The 25,932-nt window shown below is 44.1% G+C and overlaps 14 non-coding genes across 14 annotated transcripts; 4 read left to right on the top strand and 10 right to left on the bottom strand.

The window, feature by feature from the left end:
- Window positions 1-240: 240 nt before the first annotated feature.
- Window positions 241-327, bottom strand: trnay-gua (transfer RNA tyrosine (anticodon GUA)). The gene is given in 2 exon segments: window positions 241-276; window positions 291-327. It is a non-coding gene; the product is annotated as a tRNA-Tyr (tRNA).
- A 115-nt stretch (window positions 328-442) lies between these two features.
- Window positions 443-514, bottom strand: trnae-uuc (transfer RNA glutamic acid (anticodon UUC)). Its single transcript has one exon. It is a non-coding gene; the product is annotated as a tRNA-Glu (tRNA).
- Window positions 515-989: 475 nt separating this feature from the next.
- Window positions 990-1,062, bottom strand: trnar-acg (transfer RNA arginine (anticodon ACG)). The gene has a single exon. It is a non-coding gene; the product is annotated as a tRNA-Arg (tRNA).
- A 630-nt stretch (window positions 1,063-1,692) lies between these two features.
- trnae-cuc (transfer RNA glutamic acid (anticodon CUC)) lies at window positions 1,693-1,764 on the top strand. The gene has a single exon. It is a non-coding gene; the product is annotated as a tRNA-Glu (tRNA).
- Window positions 1,765-1,819: 55 nt separating this feature from the next.
- Window positions 1,820-1,906, bottom strand: trnay-gua (transfer RNA tyrosine (anticodon GUA)). Its single transcript is given in 2 exon segments — window positions 1,820-1,855; window positions 1,870-1,906. It is a non-coding gene; the product is annotated as a tRNA-Tyr (tRNA).
- Window positions 1,907-2,029: 123 nt separating this feature from the next.
- On the bottom strand, window positions 2,030-2,101 carry trnae-uuc (transfer RNA glutamic acid (anticodon UUC)). The gene has a single exon. It is a non-coding gene; the product is annotated as a tRNA-Glu (tRNA).
- A 475-nt stretch (window positions 2,102-2,576) lies between these two features.
- On the bottom strand, window positions 2,577-2,649 carry trnar-acg (transfer RNA arginine (anticodon ACG)). The gene has a single exon. It is a non-coding gene; the product is annotated as a tRNA-Arg (tRNA).
- Window positions 2,650-3,279: 630 nt separating this feature from the next.
- trnae-cuc (transfer RNA glutamic acid (anticodon CUC)) lies at window positions 3,280-3,351 on the top strand. The gene has a single exon. It is a non-coding gene; the product is annotated as a tRNA-Glu (tRNA).
- Window positions 3,352-3,616: 265 nt separating this feature from the next.
- On the bottom strand, window positions 3,617-3,688 carry trnae-uuc (transfer RNA glutamic acid (anticodon UUC)). Its single transcript has one exon. It is a non-coding gene; the product is annotated as a tRNA-Glu (tRNA).
- Window positions 3,689-3,935: 247 nt separating this feature from the next.
- On the bottom strand, window positions 3,936-4,008 carry trnah-aug (transfer RNA histidin (anticodon AUG)). The gene has a single exon. It is a non-coding gene; the product is annotated as a tRNA-His (tRNA).
- A 2,080-nt stretch (window positions 4,009-6,088) lies between these two features.
- trnae-cuc (transfer RNA glutamic acid (anticodon CUC)) lies at window positions 6,089-6,160 on the top strand. Its single transcript has one exon. It is a non-coding gene; the product is annotated as a tRNA-Glu (tRNA).
- A 9,443-nt stretch (window positions 6,161-15,603) lies between these two features.
- Window positions 15,604-15,675, bottom strand: trnae-uuc (transfer RNA glutamic acid (anticodon UUC)). The gene has a single exon. It is a non-coding gene; the product is annotated as a tRNA-Glu (tRNA).
- Window positions 15,676-16,149: 474 nt separating this feature from the next.
- trnar-acg (transfer RNA arginine (anticodon ACG)) lies at window positions 16,150-16,222 on the bottom strand. Its single transcript has one exon. It is a non-coding gene; the product is annotated as a tRNA-Arg (tRNA).
- A 630-nt stretch (window positions 16,223-16,852) lies between these two features.
- trnae-cuc (transfer RNA glutamic acid (anticodon CUC)) lies at window positions 16,853-16,924 on the top strand. Its single transcript has one exon. It is a non-coding gene; the product is annotated as a tRNA-Glu (tRNA).
- The last annotated feature ends 9,008 nt before the right edge of the window (window positions 16,925-25,932 follow it).

The following is a 25,932-nucleotide window of genomic DNA, read 5'->3' as shown; positions in this document are numbered from 1 at the left end:
ACTCTCTCCTCTCCAAGAGGAAAAGGCTAGCCTTAGCGGTTTTGCTTGAGAAATTGCAGCAAAATCTGGTAGAGGCCCACAGGCAGGCTTGAGGAGACAGGCTGAACAGCCCTTCCCTGGTGGTCTAGTGGTTAGGATTCGGCGATCTCACCGCCTCGGTCTGGGTTCGATTCCCGGTCAGGGAAAGTTCCTTTTGCCCTCCAGCGCGGCCAAGAAAATGTTTGAGTGTGAAAAGTGACCTCCTTCGAGCCGGAGTCGAACCAGCGACCTAAGGATTGCCAACGGTCCACCTACAGTCCTCCGCTCTACCAGCTGAGCTATCGAAGGTATGCAGGGAAAGAGAAGAACCTCAGGTTGCTGCAGCTCCACTGCTGGCTAAAAGCGATTCAGTAATAGACAGAAGCTCTGGCTGTTCGATAAGGGGAGCAAAGACAAGCCAAACTTCCCATACCGGGAGTCGAACCCGGGCCGCCTGGGTGAAAACCAGGAATCCTGACCGCTAGACCATATGGGAAAGCCCGCAAACGCCGGTCAGGCTTGTGTGCCATTTTTCATGCGTGTGGCCAGTACAAGGGCAGGGTTATGTTAGGCCCTTTGGCATTCAGTGTGTGACCGTCGCCTTTAAGAATATGGCAATGTTCTGAAGGGATTGTTTACTGAATTCACTTGTACCAGACTCGATGGAGGGAGATGTCATTTGTCTCTCCCAGGGGGTGCAGCTCTCTCCCATTCTTGTGTTCGCATAAAAAGATACTATAAACTGGTCATTAAAGCAAGGTCCTTGTGACAGTGCTTATGCGATGCATTTGAAAGCACGCACGGTATTGTATGGTAGGTGCTATCTAGCTGACAAAACGGCCTATGGTTGGACTGTCAGTTTACAAGAAAAAAAAAACTAACCATTCCAATACCAATAGTCAAAAACTATGGGCTAATAAAACAAACTAATAAAACTGCTGTAGGCTGATAGCGAAGCAAAAGAGGCAGATCGAGCCAGCCAGGAGTCGAACCTAGAATCTTCTGATCCGTAGTCAGACGCGTTATCCATTGCGCCACTGGCCCACCAGTCAGGCGCCCTGGTGTTTACACGCATCTTGGTGGTGTTCGCCTGGAGCGGGGCCTGTCGCAACATCAACTTTTTCTCATGCCATTAACAGGCCTGGAGCCAACGTAAGGAAGCGCTCCGATGAGGGGTCTGCTATGAAAAGCTTGAAGATGGAGGCGTCACATGTTAGGGATCTCTGTCTTCCTGGCGTGGCTAACGTAGCTGGGTAGCAAATTACTTTAAAACAGTGCAAGGCTGGCCGCTCAAAAAACCAGGCATACCTCAGAGACGACGACACTCTGTGCTATGCGCTCTGTCAACCTCGAGCTCCTTCGCCAGATGCTCTGCAGAAGAAGGGCTGAAAACAAAAAGCGGAGTGAGTCAGGCACCTCTTGGCACTGAGAGCACGGCTGGGCTCTCCTTGTTGTCTTTTGCAAGCTGCTTTGATTGAATTGCAAGTTGCGGTGTTGTTAGGAAGTTCTCACGGAGCATGTGACAGTTTCTCAGTGGAAGAACTGTGATCCAGGGTCAGAGACTCTCTCCTCTCCAAGAGGAAAAGGCTAGCCTTAGCGGTTTTGCTTGAGAAATTGCAGCAAAATCTGGTAGAGGCCCACAGGCAGGCTTGAGGAGACTGGCTGAACAGCCCTTCCCTGGTGGTCTAGTGGTTAGGATTCGGCGCTCTCACCGCCGCGGCCCGGGTTCGATTCCCGGTCAGGGAACGTTCCTTTTGCCCTCCAGCGCGGCCAAGAAAATGTTTGAGTGTGAAAAGTGACCTCCTTCGAGCCGGAGTCGAACCAGCGACCTAAGGATTGCCAACGTTCCACCTACAGTCCTCCGCTCTACCAGCTGAGCTATCGAAGGTATGCAGGGAAAGAGAAGAACCTCAACCTATCAGGTTGCTGCAGCTCCACTGCTGGCTAAAAGCGATTCAGTAATAGACAGAAGCTCTGGCTGTTCGATAAGGGGAGCAAAGACAAGCCAAACTTCCCATACCGGGAGTCGAACCCGGGCCGCCTGGGTGAAAACCAGGAATCCTGACCGCTAGACCATATGGGAAAGCCCGCAAACGCCGGTCAGGCTTGTGTGCCATTTTTCATGCGTGTGGCCAGTACAAGGGCAGGGTTATGTTAGGCCCTTTGGCATTCAGTGTGTGACCGTCGCCTTTAAGAATATGGCAATGTTCCGAAGGGATTGTTTACTGAATTCACTTGTACCAGACTCGATGGAGGGAGATGTCATTTGTCTCTCCCAGGGGGTGCAGCTCTCTCCCATTCTTGTGTTCGCATAAAAAGATACTATAAACTGGTCATTAAAGCAAGGTCCCCGTGACAGTGCTTATGCGATGCATTTGAAAGCACGCACGGTATTGTATGGTAGGTGCTATCTAGCTGACAAAACGGCCTATGGTTGGACTGTCAGTTTACAAGAAAAAAAAAACTAACCATTCCAATACCAATAGTCAAAAACTATGGGCTAATAAAACAAACTAATAAAACTGCTGTAGGCTGATAGCGAAGCAAAAGAGGCAGATCGAGCCAGCCAGGAGTCGAACCTAGAATCTTCTGATCCGTAGTCAGACGCGTTATCCATTGCGCCACTGGCCCACCGGTCAGGCGCCCTGGTGTTTACACGCATCTTGGTGGTGTTCGCCTGGAGCGGGGCCTGTCGCAACATCAACTTTTTCTCATGCCATTAACAGGCCTGGAGCCAACGTAAGGAAGTGCTCCGATGAGGGGTCTGCTATGAAAAGCTTGAAGACGGAGGCGTCACATGTTAGGGATCTCTGTCTTCCTGGCGTGGCTAACGTAGCTGGGTAGCAAATTACTTTAAAACAGTGCAAGGCTGGCCGCTCAAAAAACCAGGCATACCTCAGAGACGACGACACTCTGTGCTATGCGCTCTGTCAACCTCGAGCTCCTTCGCCAGATGCTCTGCAGAAGAAGGGCTGAAAACAAAAAGCGGAGTGAGTCAGGCACCTCTTGGCACTGAGAGCACGGCTGGGCTCTCCTTGTTGTCTTTTGCAAGCTGCTTTGATTGAATTGCAAGTTGCGATGTTGTTAGGATGTTCTCACAGAGCATGTGACAGTTTCTCAGTGGAAGAACTGTGATCCAGGGTCAGAGACTCTCTCCTCTCCAAGAGGAAAAGGCTAGCCTTAGCGGTTTTGCTTGAGAAATTGCAGCAAAATCTGGTAGAGGCCCACAGGCAGGCTTGAGGAGACAGGCTGAACAGCCCTTCCCTGATGGTCTAGTGGTTAGGATTCGGCGCTCTCACCGCCGCGGCCCGGGTTCGATTCCCGGTCAGGGAACGTTCCTTTTGCCCTCCAGCGCGGCCAAGAAAATGTTTGAGTGTGAAAAGTGACCTCCTTCGAGCCGGAGTTGAACCAGCGACCTAAGGATTGCCAACGTTCCACCTACAGTCCTCCGCTCTACCAGCTGAGCTATCGAAGGTATGCAGGGAAAGAGAAGAACCTCAACCTATCAGGTTGCTGCAGCTCCACTGCTGGCTAAAAGCGATTCAGTAATAGACAGAAGCTCTGGCTGTTCGATAAGGGGAGCAAAGACAAGCCAAACTTCCCATACCGGGAGTCGAACCCGGGCCGCCTGGGTGAAAACCAGGAATCCTGACCGCTAGACCATATGGGAAAGCCCGCAAACGCCGGTCAGGCTTGTGTGCCATTTTTCATGCGTGTGGCCAGTACAAGGGCAGGGTTATGTTAGGCCCTTTGGCATTCAGTGTGCTATCTAGCTGACAAAACGGCCTATGGTTGGACTGTCAGTTTACAAGAAAAAAAAAAACTAACCATTCCAATACCAATAGTCAAAAACTATGGGCTAATAAAACAAACTAATAAAACTGCTGTAGGCTGATAGCGAAGCAAAAGAGGCAGATCGAGCCAGCCAGGAGTCGAACCTAGAATCTTCTGATCCATAGTCAGACGCGTTATCCATTGCGCCACTGGCCCACCGGTCAGGCGCCCTGGTGTTTCCACGCATCTTGGTGGTGTTCGCCTGGAGCGGGGCCTGTCGCAACATCAACTTTTTCTCATGCCATTAACAGGCCTGGAGCCAACGTAAGGAAGCGCTCCGATGAGGGGTCTGCTATGAAAAGCTTGAAGACTGAGGCGTCACATGTTAGGGATCTCTGTCTTCCTGGCGTGGCCAGAGATGGACATAAATACATGGAAATGTATTTAAAATACAAATACAAAATACTGTGAGGAAAAATGTATTTAAATACAAATACAAAATACTGTGTGGAAAAATGTATTTAAATACAAATACAGTATTTTGTATTTTGAAAATACACCAAATACATGTGAAATTGGCAATTCAGTGAAGGTATCCATATTAGGCTGTAATCTATCTGGGCCTAATGCCAAATGCCAAAAAGCATTTAGATGTGTGCAACTGCTTAGAAACTTTCGTTTTCAATTTGAATTTGAATTTCCTTTAGCGGCAGTTATAATAACACAAATTACGTCAATAACTCATTCGCCCTCACTTCTTTTTCCACTCCAACATTCCAATTATTCCTGCCCTCTAAAAGCTGCACAGATATATGTGCTTACCCCGATAGGCCTATCTATGTAAATGATTTAGAAAAAGTTCCATCGATTCACATTTTATATTTTTGCTACGAATCTACGATATGTATTGTCATATGATATCACTCATCCCTAACATGCAGTAACGTTAATACTTTAAACACATTTGACAAGCTACTTTAATCAACAAGTAGAATTGACCATGACATCCTCACCTTATTCCAACAATTTTGTAAAGTTGCCGATCCAAGGCTGGGTTGTACTAGCCTAGAAATCTAGACGCACCCTAGCGGCAGCAAATCTAATCTGCCACGAGTGCCGTCTAGCAACTCTCAATACACTTCTGAGCTGTAAAAACCAAACTCTGGTCGGGCCAATCACATCGTGTATAGAGTCGGTGGGCGGGGCTTAACATAATGACGGCAGAGTTGCGTTTGCGCGCTTCTAGTAAACACAGACGCTGGCGAACGGCGGTCTTTCGAATCAGCTTTGGCTGTGACTCTGGAAGACTTGAGTTAAGCTTTTCTCTGAGAAAAGAACAAAGAACGGCACTGAAGTCATTCTTAAAAAGGGAAGATGTGTTCGGAGTTTTGCTGACCGGATACAGCGAATGTTTAATCTATCAATGAGCTCCGCTTCACGTTGCTCTGGATGGTTGTAGCGCTATCCTATCGCGTGCAGAGGGAGTTTGAAAGACAACCGTTTATCCCGCCCCTCGGATTGAACTGTCTATGGTGAGTTTCCAGACCAAACATCTTGATGTGGGTCTGGCTTGTCAGGCTAGGGTTGTACAGCTGCGGCTCACCTGAATGAATGTTGGGGGGAGGGGTGTCTGGTCTGAACTAGTAGATGCATGAAAACAGCTCCTGATAAAGAGGTTGCCTGGCTCAAAGTATTTTGAGTATTTTAAAAATACAAAAATACTCATCTTAAATGTATTTAAATACAAATTACATTCGATTTTTTCCAAAGGCTTTAAAATACAAAATACAAAATAGTATTTTGTATTTCAAATACGTATTTTAAATACATGTATTTGAAATACTGCCCATCCCTGGGCGTGGCTAACGTAGCTGGGTAGCAAATTACTTTAAAACAGTGCAAGGCTGGCCGCTCAAAAAGCCAGGCATACCTCAGAGACGACGACACTCTGTGCTATGCGCTCTGTCAACCTGGAGCTCCTTCGCCAGATGCTCTGCAGAAGAAGGGCTGAAAACAAAAAGCGGAGTGAGTCAGGCACCTCTTGGCACTGAGAGCACGGCTGGGCTCTCCTTGTTGTCTTTTGCAAGCTGCTTTGATTGAATTGAAAGTTGCGGTGTTGTTAGGATGTTCTCACGGAGCATGTGACAGTTTCTCAGTGGAAGAACTGTGATCCAGGGTCAGAGACTCTCTCCTCTCCAAGAGGAAAAGGCTAGCCTTAGCGGTTTTGCTTGAGAAATTGCAGCAAAATCTGGTAGAGGCCCACAGGCAGGCTTGAGGAGACAGGCTGAACAGCCCTTCCCTGGTGGTCTAGTGGTTAGGATTCGGCGCTCTCACCGCCGCGGCCCGGGTTCGATTCCCGGTCAGGGAACGTTCCTTTTGCCCTCCAGCGCGGCCAAGAAAATGTTTGAGTGTGAAAAGTGTCCTCCTTCGAACCGGAGTCGAACCAGCGACCTAAGGATTGCCAACGTTCCACGTACAGTCCTCCGCTCTACCAGCTCCGCCAAAGCTGGGGAAGAATAGTCCGTATAAGAAGGGGAAGAAGGGGGAGAAAGGGGAAGAAAAAAGGGAAGAAATTCAGGAAGTCATAGGTTCGAATCCAGCCTCCGTCACGATTTAATGCGTGTATTTGATTCTATCAATTTTCGTTTCCAAGTTTGATTTTGAATGTAATGCGTGTATTGATTTTATCAATAGGTTTGTTTCTAAGTTAGATTTCTCCGTTGTAATTCATTATAACATTTTATCCATAATACTAAGATGGTAATTTGTCCAAATTCATTTATTAATGCTACATTAATCATTTCCCATGTCAGTAGGAACAAAATAACCACCTTAATACTGCATCTAACCCCGTTACTTGACACTGATTGTCATTACATGCAATAAAACAAATAAACACAAACCACCAGTCTTCTTGGAGAACTAGATTTATTTACTATATACATATTTACAAAAATCTGGAAAAGTACTGAATTCACAGCATGGAACAACAAAATAATAGGCTATTGTTAATTAAATATATAGGTATATAAAAAGACGTTTATATGTACTGTACTTGCATATATAAATAAAAATATATAATAGCAAAATAATTTTATAAACAACAAAAAAATAGGCTATTGTTAATTAAATATATAGGTATATAAAAATATATATAGGTATATGTACTGTACTTGCATATATAAATAAAAATATATAATAGTTTTTTATAATAGTATATAATATGTTAAATAGTTATTATATATTTATATATTATAGTGTATGTATACATATTGTTATACATACTCACATATACACATACTTAATATTGTTTCCTCTACACATAAAACTTTAATAATAATAATAATAATAATCATACAATTTAAAAACAAGTGCACAGTATAATACTTTAGCATTAAATATGGCTGGAAGATAAAGAACAGAATGTATCACAGAAACAAGTGTGTTATTTTCTCATATTCTGTAACCACTGCTGCTTAGTGACTGTTTCTTTATTTGGGCAAAATATTTTGCCTTTGTACTGGCTATGGCCAGTTTCTTGTGTGCGAAATTGGCCACACTTTCTGCACGTATTTGATTTTACAGAGCGATTGTATGACCGCTTGGTTGGGGTGGCTGTGTCTTTTGCAGGTGGGTCAGAGGAAATTGCTCCAGGGTTAATGGCTGAACATGGGGCTGGGCAGGGCAACAGTAGCATCTGAGACCCAACAGGGGCAGTGGGTGTGTCAGGAAACAATGGGTGTGTTGCTGTCGGCTTTGGAAAAATTGTCCTTGGCTGGTGGAACGTGGCAGTTGGTGTGGCAGATGTGCAGGTTGATGAGGGCTGGATTTTCCTGAACTTCGTCTTTGCCTGTCCAGCTGTGTCTGGTGGCATCTGGTAGTGATGCAGCTGGTGTCTATATTGTGGAGGCACAACAGGCTGCACTCGTGCTGGAGGCAGAGCATCCAATGCCACTGGACGTGCCTCTGGAAGCTTCAACCCTTGCAACAGCACTGAGACCTCCTGACCCTTTAAACGTTCATTGTGCCACGTTGTAAGGGTCCTTTGCAGTTCCATTGCTCAAGATTAGCTGCCGAATTTTTCTATAATCTCGAAGAATGAGATCCCATCTGGACAGAGATTCTGTCTGCTGTTTTTTGGGGCTTCGGTGGATGTTACATAGCCTTATGAAGATTAATTCAACAAGGCGACAGCACTTAGGCCACTGTGCTGGAGAACCGCTAGAACCCAAAACACACCTCTTTGTGCTTTCGACGCCAGGAGTGAAGACAGCTTTCTTTTTAGGGGACCTAAAACGTCCTGTAAGCAGCCTGTCTTGATAACGAGCAGCATACATGACCTTGTCTTTATCAAATTGGTCCAGGTTCTGCCACAAACCCACAATGATCGCAGCTTGTTGGTTAGTAAGTGTGAGGCCCGTCTGTGTGCGCAGCTCTACCAGATACTCCGCCAACTCATCCACCCGGTCCATTCCAGGAATACAGTGCTCGTCAACAGCCTAAAAAAATATAACTGTTGGTTAGGTAATTACATGCTTTGTGAAATTTGTGAGTTTGTGAATTTGCTGCTTGAGGGTGAATGACTAAATGAGTAACAATTTGTCTAGAAAAGGAAATTTTACCATTGCTGAGGGCAGAGGTGCAGCTGATGGAGTCTGGAGACAGGGCAGAGGTGCAGCGGGTGGAGCTGGGACATAGGGCAGAAGTGCAGCAGGTGAAGCTTGGACCAAGGGCAGAAGTGCAGCAGGTGAAGCTTGGACCAAGGGCAGAGGGGCAGCGGGAGGAGCTTGGACACAGGGCAGAGGGGCAGCAGGTGGAGCTTGGACACAGGGCAGAGGTGCAGCGGGTGGAGTCTGGACACAGGGCAGAGGTGCAGCGGGTGGAGCTTGGACACAGGGCAGAGGTGCAGCGGGTGGAGCTTGGACACAGGGCAGAGGTGCAGTGGGTGGAGCTTGGACATAGGGCAGAAGTGCAGCAGGTGAGGCTTGGACCAAGGGCAGAGGTGCAGCGGGTGGAGCTTGTACCAAGGGCAGAGGTGCAGTGGGTGGAGCTTGGACATAGGGCAAAAGTGCAGCAGGTGAAGCTTGGACCAAGGGCAGAGGTGCAGCGGGTGGAGCTTGTACCAAGGGCAGAGGTGCAGTGGGTGGAGCTTGGACATAGGGCAGAAGTGCAGCAGGTGAAGCTTGGACCAAGGGCAGTGGGTGGAGCTTGGACATAGGGCAGAAGTGCAGCAGGTGAAGCTTGGACCAAGGGCAGAGGTGCAGTGGGTGGAGCTTGGACATAGGGCAGAAGTGCAGCAGGTGAAGCTTGGACCAAGGGCAGAGGTGCAGCGGGTGGAGCTTGGACATAGGGCAGAGGTGCAGCGGGTGGAGCTTGGACACAGGGCAGAGGTGCAGCGGGTGGAGCTTGGACACAGGGCAGAGGTGCAGTGGGTAGAACTGGTGGACTTGAAAGGAACAAGTCATCTGATGCCACAAGATTTGCCACTGTGGCTTCCTCTCCCAACAAATCAATGAAACCCTCATCCTCTTCCACTTGCTCCTCCACATTTATCTCCTCCAGCAACTGAGAGGTCCTATCAGAGGTAGGGCACATGTCCTCCAGGGGCTGACTATTCTGCCTCAACAAGTACTGCACTCCAATGAGCTCCCCTGAGGAAATATTTGTAACAGAAAACATTTTAAAGGAAATGAATCAGAAAGGTTTATTCTGAAATGTAGTAAATATTTTTAAATAAATATTCAGCTTCTGCATAAACAAAAAATATGTAACTCAGAGGACATTGTAAAAAGACAGAATTACTCTATATTCTAGTATGTCATTTATTTTCCCTGAAACCTACAACAAAGAGTCCAGTATGCAAAAATTCTGATAGTATAATTTTTCTCTGATCTGTCAAAATGACATTATTGACCAAAATCACTTGCAGTTTTAACAAAAACATGCTACCTAGTGAACTGCATTGATCAAAATATGTTTACCTGTGTAAACTGCAGGTGGAGTGAAGCTAGTGACCAATTTCCTGCCATACAACTTATTGTAGTTCTCGTTGACAGAGTAAACCAGCTCCCCTGTGTAAGTACGCAGGGTTGAACCTCCACCTCCACCTGCAACAGCAGCTGCAGCCCGGTCCTGATTCCAGCGTAACAAACCTTCCAGGAGGTAAATCTGGAAGTTCAGGCTGTTTGCGCTATTCCCTAGAATAAGAAATAGAAAGCCAAACATTGTTTTAAGAAACTACAAAAGAGAAAATGCAATTGGTTTACTGCAAGTATATAAATAAACAGGAATTAGTGGCAAGATATGGTCTATTCTGTCATGACAAACCTGGAATAAATCTGTTTAGGTGGCAGTGAAATGATTCCAGGGAAGTGGAGCCTCTGGCACACCTATATGTCTTTAGAACAATCCCGCCCTTGTTTATGGTTCCAGTTTCCGTGTAGAGGGGCACATCTGGAGGGTCCTGAATACAGGTAATGTGCCGCCTCTGGACTTGCCAGATGTGCTGCATCCTTACACTGTCAAGGAGAGGAACACCAAGGGCGTCATTCCCCTTGCCACCCATGAGCTCTCTGATGAGCATATCAAGGAGGCGCATAGTTGTTTCCTCTCCTCGTGTTCTTCTCCTGCAGTGTTGGGCCAGCTCATCTTTGCTTATATGACGGTCAATCTCTGCCTCCGTCATTGCAGGCCAGCCCTGTTGGGTGAGTTGCTCCTTCTTTGCCCTTCTCAGCAGAGTGAGATCCCCTGCATCCCACTCAAAAATACATGACGACAACCTAGACATAAAAGTAGGATACAACTGGTGGGCATCAGTTGTGCACCCTACTGCCAGACGCCGCATAAAATGCCAAATGTCTAGGCGGATGATGATATTGGGCCAGCCACTGAACCTCCTCTTCAGTTTAGTCTCTCCCACTTCCTTGCAACAGTCACAGTCCACATATAAGATAGTGGGAGGATCAACACCAGCTCTCTGGTATCTCTCCACGAGTCCTGCAGCCATGAGGTCTAACCCAGCTCCTTCATTCGCAGTCAGGACACTCATCAGCACCTGACCTACCTCATTGCCAACTGAGGTAAGCCACTGTGCTGTGCCTTTCGCAGGCCCACTCAACTTCTTCGTGATCTGAAAGAAACAATAAACATAGTAAATAATACAACATACATTGAATGAGTAAAATTTACAAATAAAGCTCTTTTGGTCTAACAATACATTATAGATAACGGTACAGTCATTAAAGCAGCTCCTCTGACCTTCTTAGTTGAGTCCATTTTTAAAATCGATCCATATGTGGATGTAATGCTGGCCTTGATGTGATCGAGCCTGTTGAGGATGTCCTGACTGTAAACAGTGAGAAGCCATTTGTAGCTAGGTACTGGAACAAGTGGTGGCGGCTCCTGAAAGTGCAGTGGAAGCAGGCCAGGATTATCCAAAAAGGCCACACACATCGATGTGTACCGAGACACACGTTGTAACCACTCCTCAGTGTGGTTCTCCTTCAGCTGGCCGATGATCCTCACTGGGCCATTTCCCATGCCCCTCTCACGCAACAAACGAATAACTCGAATGTCACAGGCATACCTTGGAAAAAAGTAATCATTCAAGTATCTTATTATCAAGTATCTAATTATAGTAGTATATATTTATCAAAGGTAGCATATGAGCACATATGACTGCAAAGTAATTACTTGCGTGTGAGAATGATTCTAAATTCAGATCGATGGGCCAGGTCCAATTGCTGCAGCACAGCATGACTCCAGGACAGGTAGCTGGTTCTACACCTGGTACAGATCAGGGTCTCTGTCACCAGGTTGTAGTATCTGTCAATATCTAACACCTGTCGTACCCTCCTGTGCAGACCACCACCACACAGCTGATAACTGGCACAGGCAGGGTTAGTACACTGGAGTCGTACCTTCCATAGCCTATACGGCATCCAGAGCAAGAGTCGCTGTGAAAAAAATCTATCAGGTGTTGGGGCTTGGTGGTACAACAGGGCTGGTGGTGGGGGGTCATACCACAACTGAAGGTTTTCACGCAGCTCCTGCTTTCCTTTTGCGTTAACCCTAAAAAGTGCTTCCGACACCCACTTCTGGTCCTGCTGTGGCATTGTCTGTGGCCACAGTAGTGGGAGATCTGCAGGGTCTTCTGGCTGAGATGAGACCTGCTGATATTATCAAAAACACTGGTTTAAATAAGGGTTAGGCTAGGCCTAGGGTTAGGGTAGCCCTAACCTGCCTTAAATAATGCCTGTTTCACACATACTCTGTTTGCAGTGCGTATTTGTTTCCGTACCCATGTTAACCGGTTAGAGCGTTCACTATTTTTTTGCTGCACGCGCTGAATTAATGGTCAGTGCATTGTTCGCACTAAAATAAACATGCATTGATGCGGTGGACTTAAAGTCTACTCTGTTTCAAAGTCAACACATGGCCTTTTGCCTCGGGTAAAGCAAGGAAAATGTCCCTTACCTGGCATTTAGGTAAACAAAGAGACATAATGGAGAGCACTCGTCCTTTCTTGGAGGTGGAAAAACAAAGTTCTTTATGACCTGCAGGATTTCTTGTAAAAAAAATTTTTTTTTAAAGATTTAAAAATGAAAGAAATAACGAGAGACGACTTTTTTTGTCTATTGTAAGTTCTAATTTAAAATGTTTGTCATTATATAAGCTATAGCCTATGTTTTGCCACTTGTGTAAGCAATATAATATATAAATATAAAGTTCTAGGCTATATAAATATAAAGTAATTAATTTAATATAACGTTTAAATGTTGTGCGTTTAAACATGACATCTATAAAAGAGTGTATACAAAGAGAATTGCAATGCTGACAAGCCATAGTCATTAACAACTTTTGGATTTGAAATAAAAAATTATGAATAAATGCTGTGTTTGTAGTACTCAACTGCGGTTAAGTTGTGCACTGCAAACGTGGCATATGTGAAAGCACAATAGCAGGCACTGCTCCTGCATCGCATACGTACTGCAGCACGCACTGCATATGAACTGCAGTCGGAGTATGTGTGAAGCAGGCATAAGAGAGCATTAAATGATGAAGGCATGTTTGTATTTTGAATGACATCTTACTGGGCCCCTCACAACAGCAGACTCAGAATTAGTTGATGGTGTTGCTGTTTCTTTGATCCGCTGTGATCTCTGGGCTGGAGGAAGGAAGAAGGATGAGGAGGACTGAATGACAGGCCGATGGGGTTTGGGGGATGGAGGAGAAGGAGGAGGAGGAGGAGGAGGAGGAGGACAAGGATGAGAGGGTGGGCATGAAGCTGCGGCTGAACTGGTCTGTGGAGTCAAACATTATGAATAATCTATTAAGGGGATCGCAAAATGTTTTTTTATTAAACAAAAATATGTAGTGATAAAGTGATGTCTAACTAATTCTTTCATATTAACCTGAGATGTTTTCCTCTGAATGTTCAAATTAGGTTTGGCTGCTGCCACATGTGAGCCTCCAAACCTTGACTTTTCAAACTGAAAAGGTTTGTCATAGTTAGTGATAACAAAACCTGTAACACTATAGGAAAAGTTTGAGATATTTCAATGTCTGCAGTAAGGTCTGCTTACCATTGACAATGTCAGTTTGGCCATCTTTGCAGGACGTGCCACATCACTGGAGGGTGTACTTTGGGCAGGGGTGCTCTGTGATGCCTCCACTGTGACTGGTGGATGAACCTGTGATACATGCTTATAAGATATACCAGGGACATAATATTATACAGTATTCATAATATGACTTTAGACATAAAGACAAATTGATATTGCAAACACATCTATTTATGCAACTTGAACTAGGCTAATTGGAGTTACCTTGTGAAATCCACAAATACACTTTTGTGCTTCCTTCATAAGGGTGGTCTGCCCCCTCATTTGCAGAGGGCACTTTTCTATCTATGAACATAAATATAAAGTATAGCTGTGACACTGTTGTACACATTATTTCAAGACACCCATGTCATCATAATTATAACCATATTACATTGTATTTACATTGTAAATAATTACTTATTCATACATATTAAAAAAAATAGCACAATGTATTATTACACAAGTTTATTAGTTTGCTCATGAATCTAGCTGCATAATTTACCTTCTGATATAACTCATGCCATCTTTTTTGTCGGGGAGAAGGTCTATTTCCCTCCCTGGATGGCCAAACTCCAGTTCGGGCAAAACTCTCCAGACGCGCAAGCCAGTCAGCATCGCTCATGCCTTTGTGTGACTTAGTTGAAGCCATGTTGTTGCCTAAACAATATAGAACAAGAATTTAATAGAATAGAATACCAACTGCCATTGTAGCCCAGAAATATAGCATTAAAGGGATAGTTCCCCCTAAAATTAAAATTATGTCATAATTTACTCTCCCTCAAGTTGTTCCAAACCTGTATGAGTTTCTTTTGAAGCACATTGGTAACCAGACAGTTGACGGTCCCTATTGACTGCCATAGTAGGAAAAACAAAACAAAAAAATACTATGGAAGTCAATGAGGATTATTAACGGTCTTCATTCTTCAAAATAACTCATACAGGTTTGGAACAGCTTGATGGAAAACAAATGATGACAGATTTTGTTTTAGGGGGAAACTAATCTTTTACTTCCTTTACTCCTTTTGTGTTCATTTCATTTGAGCTAGTTTTGTGTTTCTGGTTCAAAATGACTGCCACATTATAGCAGATTATAAATACATAATAATACATATATAATCACCTAATGTTGTGATTTATTTTTTGTAACCAACAGTACAAGTTTTGAAACTTCTATTTATGGCCTGTATGCTTTGTTGATCTGGGTTTTTGAGTAAAACAACAACAACAACAACAACAAAAAAAATGAATAATGTATGGATTATTCTGACTTAAACAAATACTCATATTAAACATATTGTGCTATTTTAACTTTGTCCATCTGATAAATGGGCATGTATGTGCCTGAACTCAAATAGGCGTAATGTTACACTTGGGCTAAGAACCGAATTCGACCGAAACATACACAATAGGAGGGTAAACTGTTACATTTAATGCCCGTTTAATTTAATTTAGCTAAAAAACAAACGGAAGACATAGGCTACAATAATATTTCATTAGGAAAATATGCGTAATGTTATGTTACACTTGGGCTAAGAACCGAATTCGACCGAAACATACACAATAGGAGGGTAAACTGTTACATTTTATGCCCGTTTAATTTAATTTAGCTAATAAACAAACGGAAGACATAGGCTACACTAGTATTTCATTAAGAAAATATGATTAGCATACCTGAGCGGAATAAACAAGGGAAAGCGTATCGAATGTGCTCATCGACTCTCGTGCGGTGAATGGAGTAACGAAAAATGAACCTCGCCATTTCATTGGACAAGCAAAGATGGAGTTCGTAACGCGGAGATTGGATGGAATGCTCAAAGATGGACTACGCGCGGTGATTGGAGTATGAAAAATGAACCTCGCCATTTCATTGGACAAGCAAAGATGGAGTTCGTAACGCGGAGATTGGATGGAATGCTCAAAGATGGACTACGCGCGGTGATTGGAGTATGAAAAATGGACCTTGCCATTTCATTGGACGGGCAAAAATGGAGTTCGCAATTTAATTGGTTTTTGAAAGATTGAACTCGGCATGCTATTGGATTGATTTTACAGACTTGTGGTTGTCAGGTACCGCCATCGAAGGTATGCAGGGAAAGAGAAGAACCTCAACCTATCAGGTTGCTGCAGCTCCACTGCTGGCTAAAAGCGATTCAGTAATAGACAGAAGCTCTGGCTGTTCGATAAGGGGAGCAAAGACAAGCCAAACTTCCCATACCGGGAGTCGAACCCGGGCCGCCTGGGTGAAAACCAGGAATCCTGACCGCTAGACCATATGGGAAAGCCCGCAAACGCCGGTCAGGCTTGTGTGCCATTTTTCATGCGTGTGGCCAGTACAAGGGCAGGGTTATGTTAGGCCCTTTGGCATTCAGTGTGTGACCGTCGCCTTTAAGAATATGGCAATGTTCCGAAGGGATTGTTTACTGAATTCACTTGTACCAGACTCGATGGAGGGAGATGTCATTTGTCTCTCCCAGGGGGTGCAGCTCTCTCCCATTCTTGTGTTCGCATAAAAAGATACTATAAACTGGTCATTAAAGCAAGGTCCCCGTGACAGTGCTTATGCGATGCATTTGAAAGCACGCACGGTATTGTATGGTAGGCGCTATCTAGCTGACAAAACGGCCTATGGTTGGACTGTCAGTTTACAAGAAAAAAAAACTAACCATTCCAATACCAATAGTCAAAAACTATGGGCTAATAAAACAAGCTAATAAAACTGCTGTAGGCTGATAGCGAAGCAAAAGAGGCAGATCGAGCCAGCCAGGAGTCAAACCTAGAATCTTCTGATCCGTAGTCAGACGCGTTATCCATTGCGCCACTGGCCCACCGGTCAGGCACCCTGGTGTTTACACGCATCTTGGTGGTGTTTGCCTGGAGCGGGGCCTGTCGCAACACCAACTTTTTCTCATGCCATTAATAGGCCTGGAGCCAACGTAAGGAAGCGCTCCGATGAGGGGTCTGCTATGAAAAGCTTGAAGACGGAGGCGTCACATGTTAGGGATCTCTGTCTTCCTGGCGTGGCTAACGTAGCTGGGTAGCAAATTACTTTAAAACAGTGCAAGGCTGGCCGCTCAAAAAGCCAGGCATACCTCAGAGACAACGGCACTCTGTGCTATGCGCTCTGTCAACCTCGAGCTCCTTCGCCAGATGCTTTGCAGAAGAAGGGCTGAAAACAAAAAGTGGAGTGAGTCAGGCACCTCTTGGCACTGAGAGCACGGCTGGGCTCTCCTTGTTGTCTTTTGCAAGCTGCTTTGATTGAATTGCAAGTTGCGGTGTTGTTAGGATGTTCTCACGGAGCATGTGACAGTTTCTCAGTGGAAGAACTGTGATCCAGGGTCAGAGACTCTCTCCTCTCCAAGAGGAAAAGGCTAGCCTTAGCGGTTTTGCTTGAGAAATTGCAGCAAAATCTGGTAGAGGCCCACAGGCAGGCTTGAGGAGACAGGCTGAACAGCCCTTCCCTGGTGGTCTAGTGGATAGGATTCGGCGCTCTCACCGCCGCGGCCCGGGTTCGATTCCCGGTCAGGGAACGTTCCTTTTGCCCTCCAGCGCGGCCAAGAAGATGTTTGAGTGTGAAAAGTGACCTCCTTCGAGCCGGAGTCGAACCAGCGACCTAAGGATTGCCAACGTTCCACCTACAGTCCTCCGCTCTACCAGCTCCGCCAAAGCTGGGGAAGAATAGTCCGTATAAGAAGGGGAAGAAGGGGGAGAAAGGGGAAGAAAAAAGGGAAGAAATTCAGGAAGTCATAGGTTCGAATCCAGCCTCCGTCACGATTTAATGCGTGTATTTGATTCTATCAATTTTCGTTTCCAAGTTTGATTTTGAATGTAATGCGTATATTGATTTTATCAATAGGTTTGTTTCTAAGTTAGATTTCTCCGTTGTAATTCATTATAACATTTTATCCATAATACTAAGATGGTAATTTGTCCAAATTCATTTATTAATGCTACATTAATCATTTCCCATGTCAGTAGGAACAAAATAACCACTTTATTACTGCATCTAACCCCCTGTTACTTGACACTGATTGTCATTACATGCAATAAAACAAATAAACACAAACCACCAGTCTTCTTGGAGAACTAGATTTATTTACTATATACATATTTACAAAAATCTGGAAAAGTACTGAATTCACAGCATGGAACAACAAAATAATAGGCTATTGTTAATTAAATATATAGGTATATAAAAAGACGTTTATATGTACTGTACTTGCATATATAAATAAAAATATATAAGAGCAAAATAATTTTATAAACAACAAAAAAATAGGCTATTGTTAATTAAATATATAGGTATATAAAAAATATATAGGTATATGTACTGTACTTGCATATATAAATAAAAATATATAATAGTTTTTTATAATAGTATATAATATGTTAAATAGTTATTATATATTTATATATTATAGTGTATGTATACATATCGTTATACATACTCACATATACACATACTTAATATTGTTTCCTCTACACATAAAACTTTAATAATAATAATAATAATAATCATACAATTTAAAAACAAGTGCACAGTATAATACTTTAGCATTAAATATGGCTGGAAGATAAAGAACAGAATGTATCACAGAAACAAGTGTGTTATTTTCTCATATTCTGTAACCACTGCTGCTTAGTGACTGTTTCTTTATTTGGGCAAAATATTTTGCCTTTGTACTGGCTATGGCCAGTTTCTTGTGTGCGAAATTGGCCACACTTTCTGCACGTATTTGATTTTACAGAGCGATTGTATGACCCCTTGGTTGGGGTGGCTGTGTCTTTTGCAGGTGGGTCAGAGGAAATTGCTCCAGGGTTAATGGCTGAACATGGGGCTGGGCAGGGCAACAGTAGCATCTGAGACCCAACAGGGGCAGTGGGTGTGTCAGGAAACAATGGGTGTGTTGCTGTCGGCTTTGGAAAAATTGTCCTTGGCTGGTGGAACGTGGCAGTTGGTGTGGCAGATGTGCAGGTTGATGAGGGCTGGATTTTCCTGAACTTCGTCTTTGCCTGTCCAGCTGTGTCTGGTGGCATCTGGTAGTGATGCAGCTGGTGGCTATATTGTGGAGGCACAACAGGCTGCACTCGTGCTGGAGGCAGAGCATCCAATGCCACTGGACGTGCCTCTGGAAGCTTCAACCCTTGCAACAGCACTGAGACCTCCTGACCCTTTAAACGTTCATTGTGCCACGTTGTAAGGGTCCTTTGGTTAACCTCCACTAGCTGAAGGGTTGTTTCGCTCATTACAGTTCCATTGCTCAAGATTAGCTGCCGAATTTTTCTATAATCTCGAAGAATGAGATCCCATCTGGACAGAGATTCTGTCCGCTGTTTTTTGGGGCTTCGGTGGATGTTACATAGCCTTATGAAGATTAATTCAACAAGGCGACAGCACTTAGGCCACTGTGCTGGAGAACCGCTAGAACCCAAAACACACCTCTTTGTGCTTTCGACGCCAGGAGTGAAGACAGCTTTCTTTTTAGGGGACCTAAAACGTCCTGTAAGCAGCCTGTCTTGATAACGAGCAGCATACATGACCTTGTCTTTATCAAATTGGTCCAGGTTCTGCCACAAACCCACAATGATGGCAGCTTGTTGGTTAGTAAGTGTGAGGCCCGTCTGTGTGCGCAGCTCTACCAGATACTCCGCCAACTCATCCACCCGGTCCATTCCAGGAATACAGTGCTCGTCAACAGCCTAAAAAAATATAACTGTTGGTTAGGTAATTACATGCTTTGTGAAATTTGTGAGTTTGTGAATTTGCTGCTTGAGGGTGAATGACTAAATGAGTAAAAATTTGTCTAGAAAAGGAAATTTTACCATTGCTGAGGGCAGAGGTGCAGCTGATGGAGTCTGGACACAGGGCAGAGGTGCAGCGGGTGGAGCTGGGACATAGGGCAGAAGTGCAGCAGGTGAAGCTTGGACCAAGGGCAGAGGTGCAGCGGGTGGAGTCTGGACACAGGGCAGAGGTGCAGCGGGTGGAGCTTGGACACAGGGCAGAGGTGCAGCGGGTGGAGTCTGGACACAGGGCAGAGGTGCAGCGGGTGGAGCTTGGACACAGGGCAGAGGTGCAGCGGGTGGAGCTTGGACACAGGGCAGAGGTGCAGGGGGTGGAGCTTGGACACAGGGCAGAGGTGCAGCGGGTGGAGCTTGGACACAGGGCAGAGGTGCAGTGGGTGGAGCTTGGACATAGGGCAGAAGTGCAGCAGGTGAGGCTTGGACCAAGGGCAGAGGTGCAGCGGGTGGAGCTTGTACCAAGGGCAGAGGTGCAGTGGGTGGAGCTTGGACATAGGGCAGAAGTGCAGCAGGTGAAGCTTGGACCAAGGGCAGAGGTGCAGTGGGTGGAGCTTGTACATAGGGCAGAGGTGCAGCGGGTGGAGCTTGGACATAGGGCAGAGGTGCAGCGGGTGGAGCTTGGACATAGGGCAGAGGTGCAGTGGGTGGAGCTTGGACATAGGGCAGAGGGGCAGCGAGTGGAGCTTGGACACAGGGCAGAGGTGCAGCGGGTGGAGCTTGGACACAGGGCAGAGGTGCAGCGGGTGGAGCTTGGACACAGGGCAGAGGTGCAGTGGGTAGAACTGGTGGACTTAAAAGGAACAAGTCATCTGATGCCACAAGATTTGCCACTGTGGCTTCCTCTCCCAACAAATCAATGAAACCCTCATCCTCTTCCACTTGCTCCTCCACATTTATCTCCTCCAGCAACTGAGAGGTCCTATCAGAGGTAGGGCACATGTCCTCCAGGGGCTGACTATTCTGCCTCAACAAGTACTGCACTCCAATGAGCTCCCCTGAGGAAATATTTGTAACAGAAAACATTTTAAAGGAAATGAATCAGAAAGGTTTATTCTGAAATGTAGTAAATATTTTTAAATAAATATTCAGCTTCTGCATAAACAAAAAATATGTAACTCAGAGGACATTGTAAAAAGACAGAATTACTCTATATTCTAGTATGTCATTTATTTTCCCTGAAACCTACAACAAAGAGTCCAGTATGCAAAAATTCTGATAGTATAATTTTTCTCTGATCTGTCAAAATGACATTATTGACCAAAATCACTTGCAGTTTTAACAAAAACATGCTACCTAGTGAACTGCATTGATCAAAATATGTTTACCTGTGTAAACTGCAGGTGGAGTGAAGCTAGTGACCAATTTCCTGCCATACAACTTATTGTAGTTCTCGTTGACAGAGTAAACCAGCTCCCCTGTGTAAGTACGCAGGGTTGAACCTCCACCTCCACCTGCAACAGCAGCTGCAGCCCGGTCCTGATTCCAGCGTAACAAACCTTCCAGGAGGTAAATCTGGAAGTTCAGGCTGTTTGCGCTATTCCCTAGAATAAGAAATAGAAAGCCAAACATTGTTTTAAGAAACTACAAAAGAGAAAATGCAATTGGTTTACTGCAAGTATATAAATAAACAGGAATTAGTGGCAAGATATGGTCTATTCTGTCATGACAAACCTGGAATAAATCTGTTTAGGTGGCAGTGAAATGATTCCAGGGAAGTGGAGCCTCTGGCACACCTATATGTCTTTAGAACAATCCCGCCCTTGTTTATGGTTCCAGTTTCCGTGTAGAGGGGCACATCTGGAGGGTCCTGAATACAGGTAATGTGCCGCCTCTGGACTTGCCAGATGTGCTGCATCCTTACACTGTCAAGGAGAGGAACACCAAGGGCGTCATTCCCCTTGCCACCCATGAGCTCTCTGATGAGCATATCAAGGAGGCGCATAGTTGTTTCCTCTCCTCGTGTTCTTCTCCTGCAGTGTTGGGCCAGCTCATCTTTGCTTATATGACGGTCAATCTCTGCCTCCGTCATTGCAGGCCAGCTCTGTTGGGTGAGTTGCTCCTTCTTTGCCCTTCTCAGCAGAGTGAGATCCCCTGCATCCCACTCAAAAATACATGACGACAACCTAGACATAAAAGTAGGATACAACTGGTGGGCATCAGTTGTGCACCCTACTGCCAGACGCCGCATAAAATGCCAAATGTCTAGGCGGATGATGATATTGGGCCAGCCACTGAACCTCCTCTTCAGTTTAGTCTCTCCCACTTCCTTGCAACAGTCACAGTCCACATATAAGATAGTGGGAGGATCAACACCAGCTCTCTGGTATCTCTCCACGAGTCCTGCAGCCATGAGGTCTAACCCAGCTCCTTCATTCGCAGTCAGGACACTCATCAGCACCTGACCTACCTCATTGCCAACTGAGGTAAGCCACTGTGCTGTGCCTTTCGCAGGCCCACTCAACTTCTTCGTGATCTGAAAGAAACAATAAACATAGTAAATAATACAACATACATTGAATGAGTAAAATGTACAAATAAAGCTCTTTTGGTCTAACAATACATTATAGATAATGGTACAGTCATTAAAGCAGCTCCTCTGACCTTCTTAGTTGAGTCCATTTTTAAAATCGATCCATATGTGGATGTAATGCTGGCCTTGATGTGATCAAGCCTGTTGAGGATGTCCTGACTGTAAACAGTGAGAAGCCATTTGTAGCTAGGTACTGGAACAAGTGGTGGCGGCTCCTGAAAGTGCAGTGGAAGCAGGCCAGGATTATCCAAAAAGGCCACACACATCGATGTGTACCGAGACACACGTTGTAACCACTCCTCAGTGTGGTTCTCCTTCAGCTGGCCGATGATCCTCACTGGGCCATTTCCCATGCCCCTCTCACGCAACAAACGAATAACTCGAATGTCACAGGCATACCTTGGAAAAAAGTAATCATTCAAGTATCTTATTATCAAGTATCTAATTATAGTAGTATATATTTATCAAAGGTAGCATATGAGCACATATGACTGCAAAGTAATTACTTGCGTGTGAGAATGATTCTAAATTCAGATCGATGGGCCAGGTCCAATTGCTGCAGCACAGCATGACTCCAGGACAGGTAGCTGGTTCTACACCTGGTACAGATCAGGGTCTCTGTCACCAGGTTGTAGTATCTGTCAATATCTAACACCTGTCGTACCCTCCTGTGCAGACCACCACCACACAGCTGATAACTGGCACAGGCAGGGTTAGTACACTGGAGTCGTACCTTCCATAGCCTATACGGCATCCAGAGCAAGAGTCGCTGTGAAAAAAATCTATCAGGTGTTGGGGCTTGGTGGTACAACAGGGCTGGTGGTGGGGGGTCATACCACAACTGAAGGTTTTCACGCAGCTCCTGCTTTCCTTTTGCGTTAACCCTAAAAAGTGCTTCCGACACCCACTTCTGGTCCTGCTGTGGCATTGTCTGTGGCCACAGTAGTGGGAGATCTGCAGGGTCTTCTGGCTGAGATGAGACCTGCTGATATTATCAAAAACACTGGTTTAAATAAGGGTTAGGCTAGGGTTAGGGTTAGGGTAGCCCTAACCTGCCTTAAATAATGCCTGTTTCACACATACTCTGTTTGCAGTGCGTATTTGTTTCCGTACCCATGTTAACCGGTTAGAGCGTTCACTATTTTTTTGCTGCACGCGCTGAATTAAAGGTCAGTGCATTGTTCGCACTAAAATAAACATGCATTGATGCGGTGGACTTAAAGTCTACTCTGTTTCAAAGTCAACACATGGCCTTTTGCCTCGGGTAAAGCAAGGAAAATGTCCCTTACCTGGCATTTAGGTAAACAAAGAGACATAATGGAGAGCACTCGTCCTTTCTTGGAGGTGGAAAAACAAAGTTCTTTATGACCTGCAGGATTTCTTGTAAAAAAATTTTTTTTTAAAAGATTTAAAATTGAAAGAAATAACGAGAGACGACTTTTTTTGTCTATTGTAAGTTCTAATTTAAAATGTTTGTCATTATATAAGCTATAGCCTATGTTTTGCCACTTGTGTAAGCAATATAATATATAAATATAAAGTTCTAGGCTATATAAATATAAAGTAATTAATTTAATATAACGTTTAAATGTTGTGCGTTTAAACATGACATCTATAAAAGAGTGTATACAAAGAGAATTGCAATGCTGACAAGCCATAGTCATTAACAACTTTTGGATTTGAAATAAAAAATTATGAATAAATGCTGTGTTTGTAGTACTCAACTGCGGTTAAGTTGCGCACTGCAAACGTGGCATATGTGAAAGCACAATAGCAGGCACTGCTCCTGCATCGCATACGTACTGCAGCACGCACTGCATATGAACTGCAGTCGGAGTATGTGTGAAGCAGGCGTAAGAGAGCATTAAATGATGAAGGCATGTTTGTATTTTGAATGACATCTTACTGGGCCCCTCACAACAGCAGACTCAGAATTAGTTGATGGTGTTGCTGTTTCTTTGATCCGCTGTGATCTCTGGGCTGGAGGAAGGAAGAAGGATGAGGAGGACTGAATGACAGGCCGATGGGGTTTGGGGGATGGAGGAGAAGGAGGAGGAGGAGGAGGACAAGGATGAGAGGGTGGGCATGAAGCTGCGGCTGAACTGGTCTGTGGAGTCAAACATTATGAATAATCTATTAAGGGGATCGCAAAATGTTTTTTTATTAAACAAAATTATGTAGTGATAAAGTGATGTCTAACTAATTCTTTCATATTAACCTGAGATGTTTTCCTCTGAATGTTCAAATTAGGTTTGGCTGCTGCCACATGTGAGCCTCCAAACCTTGACTTTTCAAACTGAAAAGGTTTGTCATAGTTAGTGATAACAACACCTGTAACACTATAGGAAAAGTTTGAGATATTTCAATGTCTGCAGTAAGGTCTGCTTACCATTGACAATGTCAGTTTGGCCATCTTTGCAGGACGTGCCACATCACTGGAGGGTGTACTTTGGGCAGGGGTGCTCTGTGATGCCTCCACTGTGACTGGTGGATGAACCTGTGATACATGCTTATAAGATATACCAGGGACATAATATTATACAGTATTCATAATATGACTTTAGACATAAAGACAAATTGATATTGCAAACACATCTATTTATGCAACTTGAACTAGGCTAATTGGAGTTACCTTGTGAAATCCACAAATACACTTTTGTGCTTCCTTCATAAGGGTGGTCTGCCCCCTCATTTGCAGAGGGCACTTTTCTATCTATGAACATAAATATAAAGTATAGCTGTGACACTGTTGTACACATTATTTCAAGACACCCATGTCATCATAATTATAACCATATTACATTGTATTTACATTGTAAATAATTACTTATTCATACATATAAAAAAAATAGCACAATGTATTATCACACAAGTTTATTAGTTTGCTCATGAATCTAGCTGCATAATTTACCTTCTGATATAACTCATGCCATCTTTTTTTGTCGGGGAGAAGGTCTATTTCCCTCCCTGGATGGCCAAACTCCAGTTCGGGCAAAACTCTCCAGACGCGCAAGCCAGTCAGCATCGCTCATGCCTTTGTGTGACTTAGTTGAAGCCATGTTGTTGCCTAAACAATACAGAACAAGAATTTAATAGAATAGAATACCAACTGCCATTGTAGCCCAGAAATATAGCATTAAAGGGATAGTTCCCCCTAAAATTAAAATTATGTCATAATTTACTCTCCCTCAAGTTGTTCCAAACCTGTATGAGTTTCTTTTGAAGCACATTGGTAACCAGACAGTTGACGGCCCCTATTGACTGCCATAGTAGGAAAAACAAAACAAAAAAATACTATGGAAGTCAATGAGGATTATTAACGGTCTTCATTCTTCAAAATAACTCATACAGGTTTAGAACAGCTTGATGGAAAATAAATGATGACAGATTTTGTTTTAGGGGGAAACTAATCTTTTACTTCCTTTACTCTTTTTGTGTTCATTTCATTTGAGCTAGTTTTGTGTTTCTGGTTCAAAATGACTGCCACATTATAGCAGATTATAAATACATAATAATACATATATAATCACCTAATGTTGTGATTTATTTTTTGTAACCAACAGTACAAGTTTTGAAACTTCTATTTATGGCCTGTATGCTTTGTTGATCTGGGTTTTGGAGTAAAACAACAACAACAACAACAACAACAAAAATGAATAATGTATGGATTATTCTGACTTAAACAAATACTCATATTAAACATATTGTGCTATTTTAACTTTGTCCATCTGATAAATGGGCTTGTATGTGCCTGAACTCAAATAGGCGTAATGTTACACTTGGGCTAAGAACCGAATTCGACCGAAACATACACAATAGGAGGGTAAACTGTTACATGTAATGCCCGTTTAATTTAATTTAGCTAAAAAACAAACGGAAGATATAGGCTACAATAATATTTCATTAGGAAAATATGCGTAATGTTATGTTACACTTGGGCTAAGAACCGAATTCGACCGAAACATACACAATAGGAGGGTAAACTGTTACATTTTATGCCCGTTTAATTTAATTTAGCTAATAAACAAACGGAAGACATAGGCTACACTAGTATTTCATTAAGAAAATATGATCAGCATACCTGAGCGGAATAAACAAGCGAAAGCGTATCGAATGGGCTCATCGACTCTCGTGCGGTGAATGGAGTAACGAAAAATGAACCTCGCCATTTCATTGTACAAGAAAAGATGGAGTTCGTAACGCGGAGAT

The sequence above is a fragment of the Pseudorasbora parva genome, chromosome 22, assembly GCF_024679245.1.
Source record: "Pseudorasbora parva isolate DD20220531a chromosome 22, ASM2467924v1, whole genome shotgun sequence".
Lineage (NCBI taxonomy): Eukaryota > Metazoa > Chordata > Actinopteri > Cypriniformes > Gobionidae > Pseudorasbora > Pseudorasbora parva.
Note: the sequence above shows the minus strand (reverse complement) of the source record. Positions and strands in the feature narration are given on the sequence as shown.